This window comes from Schistocerca gregaria, unplaced genomic scaffold, assembly GCF_023897955.1.
Source record: "Schistocerca gregaria isolate iqSchGreg1 unplaced genomic scaffold, iqSchGreg1.2 ptg001638l, whole genome shotgun sequence".
NCBI classification, from domain to species: Eukaryota; Metazoa; Arthropoda; class Insecta; order Orthoptera; family Acrididae; genus Schistocerca; species Schistocerca gregaria.
Genome location: NW_026062908.1, coordinates 1 through 5000, shown reverse-complemented (window position 1 = coordinate 5000; position 5000 = coordinate 1). Strand labels below are relative to the sequence as shown.

At 50.8% G+C, this 5000-nt stretch overlaps 1 non-coding gene across 1 annotated transcript in view; it reads right to left on the bottom strand.

Moving 5' to 3' along the window:
- LOC126333784 (small subunit ribosomal RNA) overlaps window positions 1–1333 on the bottom strand; it is a 1892-nt gene extending 559 nt beyond the window's left edge. The window contains exon 1 of the ribosomal RNA XR_007564344.1: window positions 1–1333. This exon is cut by the window's left edge and continues 559 nt beyond it. This is a non-coding gene — a ribosomal RNA (small subunit ribosomal RNA).
- Window positions 1334–5000: the final 3667 nt, after the last annotated feature.

Below are 5000 nucleotides of genomic sequence, written 5' to 3'. Positions count from 1 at the left end.
GAAAGAGCTATCAATCTGTCAATCCTTCCGGTGTCCGGGCCTGGTGAGGTTTCCCGTGTTGAGTCAAATTAAGCCGCAGGCTCCACTCCTGGTGGTGCCCTTCCGTCAATTCCTTTAAGTTTCAGCTTTGCAACCATACTTCCCCCGGAACCCAAAAGCTTTGGTTTCCCGGAGGCTGCCCGCCGAGTCATCGGAGGAACTGCGGCGGATCGCTGGCTGGCATCGTTTATGGTTAGAACTAGGGCGGTATCTGATCGCCTTCGAACCTCTAACTTTCGTTCTTGATTAATGAAAACATACTTGGCAAATGCTTTCGCTTCTGTTCGTCTTGCGACGATCCAAGAATTTCACCTCTAACGTCGCAATACGAATGCCCCCGCCTGTCCCTATTAATCATTACCTCGGGTTCCGAAAACCAACAAAATAGAACCGAGGTCCTATTCCATTATTCCATGCACACAGTATTCAGGCGGGCTTGCCTGCTTTAAGCACTCTAATTTGTTCAAAGTAAACGTGCCGGCCCACCGAGACACTCAACTAAGAGCACCCTGGTAGGATTTCAACGGGGTCCGCCTCGGGACGCGCAAGCACGCCTTCGGCTCGCCCCACCGGCAGGACGTCCCACGATACATGCCAGTTAAACACCGACGGGCGGTGAACCAACAGCGTGGGACACAAATCCAACTACGAGCTTTTTAACCGCAACAACTTTAATATACGCTATTGGAGCTGGAATTACCGCGGCTGCTGGCACCAGACTTGCCCTCCAATAGATACTCGTTAAAGGATTTAAAGTGTACTCATTCCGATTACGGGGCCTCGGATGAGTCCCGTATCGTTATTTTTCGTCACTACCTCCCCGTGCCGGGAGTGGGTAATTTGCGCGCCTGCTGCCTTCCTTGGATGTGGTAGCCGTTTCTCAGGCTCCCTCTCCGGAATCGAACCCTGATTCCCGTTACCCGTTACAACCATGGTAGGCGCAGAACCTACCATCGACAGTTGATAAGGCAGACATTTGAAAGATGCGTCGCCGGTACGAGGACCGTGCGATCAGCCCAAAGTTATTCAGAGTCACCAAGGCAAACGGACCAGACGAGCCAATCCGATTGGTTTTGATCTAATAAAAGCGTCCCTTCCATCTCTGGTCGGGACTCTGTTTGCATGTATTAGCTCTAGAATTACCACAGTTATCCAAGTAACGTGGGTACGATCTAAGGAACCATAACTGATTTAATGAGCCATTCGCGGTTTCACCTTAATGCGGCTTGTACTGAGACATGCATGGCTTAATCTTTGAGACAAGCATATGACTACTGGCAGGATCAACCAGGGAGCTGCGTCAACGAGAGCTGAGCAGCCGGCCGCCCGGGAGTGTGTCCCGAGGGCCCGCGCGAACACGCAAGCGTCCGCTCAATTATTCTGCAAACAGGAGGAGGCTGAGCTCCCCTGCACGATACACCTCGAAACCCTCTCAGGTCCCGGCGGCGCGCAGCGCCGTCCTAAGTACTTGGTCGGGTTCGAGAGAGGCGCAATCGCCCGGAGATAGGCGAGTAGACGCTTTCAGTGCGAACACCCCGTGCTCCCAACTGAGCTTGCCGCTGCCGACAGAGGCCCGGGAGCGTGCTGTCGTGGCATTGCCGGCGGGAAACAACACGCGCCACCTACGGTGACCGGCAGCTCCAACGCCAGCGCCACAGAAGGGCAAAGCCCCACTTGGGTGCAGAAGCGAACTCTCCCAGCACAGCGCACGCGCCAACACGTCCGCAGAGCTGCGATACAAACCACCTGCGAGAACCGCCGGGGGCGACCGAGCAGCAGACGGCGTCGCGACGCCGAGTGCCGGGCGGCGGCGCATCCTCAACGCACACAGTCCGCAATCGGACCAGCACACTGCAGATGTCCACCGCGCTTCGCACCGGGCTCGGCAGAACCCACTTTGGCCGCCTGGCGCCGCGCGCCGGGTGCGCCGGCGCGTAGCTGGGACGCCAGCCGGGCCCGTCGGCCGGCGCTCCTGCCACTGGGCGCCCCCCACCAGCCGGCTGTAGTGCGTGCGCTCACGCAGCGCGCGGCCAGCACGCCGGGCGGCCCCCCCTCACCGGCCGGGGACTGTCCCACCAAGCCACAGCCTCGTATCGCTTCATACCCACATGGCCAACTCAGGTTCGGGGGCATGGCGGGTACCGCCGAAACAACCGGTTCACAGATGTACCGATCGTCGCTATCACCGATGCACCTGCAGCGCGAACAACCGCTCAACAACTGATTTCCAGTTCATTTGCGGATCTTTGGCAGCAAACGTATACGTCAATCTACATTTGCGAAATCTACGATTCTGGCATGCCTGCATGTTATGTGTCACGACACGCTACATCAGCCCACATACACACTACGGCATGTACACGAGAGAACACGTGGAAGATGGTCCGCGCACGTGTGCAATGTCCCTTGCGCGGTCGACTGTCAACCGGCCTCTGTAGCATGTCGCAGATGTGGAACGCGGTCCACCGTGGTATCATGTTGTGTGGGGCAATACGATTAAATAGGAAAACCCTCGTCGCTACATCAACAGACGGCTCACGCTGATTCCCGGCAGAGGGAGGGGGGCCAACATGCAATACTTTCGTCCGTACCTACCACATGTCTGTACGGCGTAAAACAGTGCAATCTCGCTGTAATGGGGAGACGAGACAAGTAGCATCGTGCACAACATATGGCCCTTATGATTCGCCATTGTAGGGCGCAGCCGGTGTACGGTCAAGCATGTGCCACATTATGTCACTCAGTACGTAACGACGGATGATCAGTGTGGGTTACGCGTACATCAGCGGACAGTCCACACAGGCCGTACCACAACGTACACTGACTGCATCGACAACCGAATGCAACTGAACAGCTGCAAGGCTCATTTCACAAACAAACGCCTGACCGACCAGCTTGGAAGGGCAGGAGGGGAGGGCGATAGTCGTTCTGTAGCGTTACACCCTTCCAGTGGTTAGCGGGACTGTGTAGAAAGTACGCAACACTCGAAAGACATTTACGTGAGGGTACGCACCATGGCATCGAGAAATACACATGACACCAGAGGATCCAAGCAGTGAACTATGTTCAGAGGGTTGCTGTTAGGCAAAGCTACATTCCTGTGACGTTACATGTGACAGTTAAGGTGCAGTGTAAGTTAGGTTAAGGTGCAGTGTAAGTTAGGTTAAGGTGCAGTGTAAGTTAGGTTAAGGTGCAGTGTAAGTTAGGTTAAGGTGCAGTGTAAGTTAGGTTAAGGTGCAGTGTAAGTTAGGTTAAGGTGCAGTGTAAGTTAGGTTAAGGTGCAGTGTAAGTTAGGTTAAGGTGCAGTGTAAGTTAGGTTAAGGTGCAGTGTAAGTTAGGTTAAGGTGCAGTGTAAGTTAGGTTAAGGTGCAGTGTAAGTTAGGTTAAGGTGCAGTGTAAGTTAGGTTAAGGTGCAGTGTAAGTTAGGTTAAGGTGCAGTGTAAGTTAGGTTAAGGTGCAGTGTAAGTTAGGTTAAGGTGCAGTGTAACTTAGGTTAAGGTGCAGTGTAACTTAGGTTAAGGTGCAGTGTAACTTAGGTTAAGGTGCAGTGTAACTTAGGTTAAGGTGCAGTGTAACTTAGGTTAAGGTGCAGTGTAACTTAGGTTAAGGTGCAGTGTAACTTAGGTTAAGGTGCAGTGTAACTTAGGTTAAGGTGCAGTGTAACTTAGGTTAAGGTGCAGTGTAACTTAGGTTAAGGTGCAGTGTAACTTAGGTTAAGGTGCAGTGTAACTTAGGTTAAGGTGCAGTGTAACTTAGGTTAAGGTGCAGTGTAACTTAGGTTAAGGTGCAGTGTAACTTAGGTTAAGGTGCAGTGTAACTTAGGTTAAGGTGCAGTGTAACTTAGGTTAAGGTGCAGTGTAACTTAGGTTAAGGTGCAGTGTAACTTAGGTTAAGGTGCAGTGTAACTTAGGTTAAGGTGCAGTGTAACTTAGGTTAAGGTGCAGTGTAACTTAGGTTAAGGTGCAGTGTAACTTAGGTTAAGGTGCAGTGTAACTTAGGTTAAGGTGCAGTGTAACTTAGGTTAAGGTGCAGTGTAACTTAGGTTAAGGTGCAGTGTAACTTAGGTTAAGGTGCAGTGTAACTTAGGTTAAGGTGCAGTGTAACTTAGGTTAAGGTGCAGTGTAACTTAGGTTAAGGTGCAGTGTAACTTAGGTTAAGGTGCAGTGTAACTTAGGTTAAGGTGCAGTGTAACTTAGGTTAAGGTGCAGTGTAACTTAGGTTAAGGTGCAGTGTAACTTAGGTTAAGGTGCAGTGTAACTTAGGTTAAGGTGCAGTGTAACTTAGGTTAAGGTGCAGTGTAAGTTAGGTTAAGGTGCAGTGTAACTTAGGTTAAGGTGCAGTGTAACTTAGGTTAAGGTGCAGTGTAACTTAGGTTAAGGTGCAGTGTAACTTAGGTTAAGGTGCAGTGTAACTTAGGTTAAGGTGCAGTGTAACTTAGGTTAAGGTGCAGTGTAACTTAGGTTAAGGTGCAGTGTAACTTAGGTTAAGGTGCAGTGTAACTTAGGTTAAGGTGCAGTGTAACTTAGGTTAAGGTGCAGCGTAACTTAGGTTAAGGTGCAGCGTAACTTAGGTTAAGGTGCAGCGTAACTTAGGTTAAGGTGCAGTGTAACTTAGGTTAAGGTGCAGTGTAACTTAGGTTAAGGTGCAGTGTAACTTAGGTTAAGGTGCAGCGTAACTTAGGTTAAGGTGCAGCGTAACTTAGGTTAAGGTGCAGCGTAACTTAGGTTAAGGTGCAGCGTAACTTAGGTTAAGGTGCAGCGTAACTTAGGTTAAGGTGCAGCGTAACTTAGGTTAAGGTGCAGCGTAACTTAGGTTAAGGTGCAGCGTAACTTAGGTTAAGGTGCAGCGTAACTTAGGTTAAGGTGCAGCGTAACTTAGGTTAAGGTGCAGCGTAACTTAGGTTAAGGTGCAGCGTAACTTAGGTTAAGGTGCAGCGTAACTTAGAACACGCGATCTAGTGT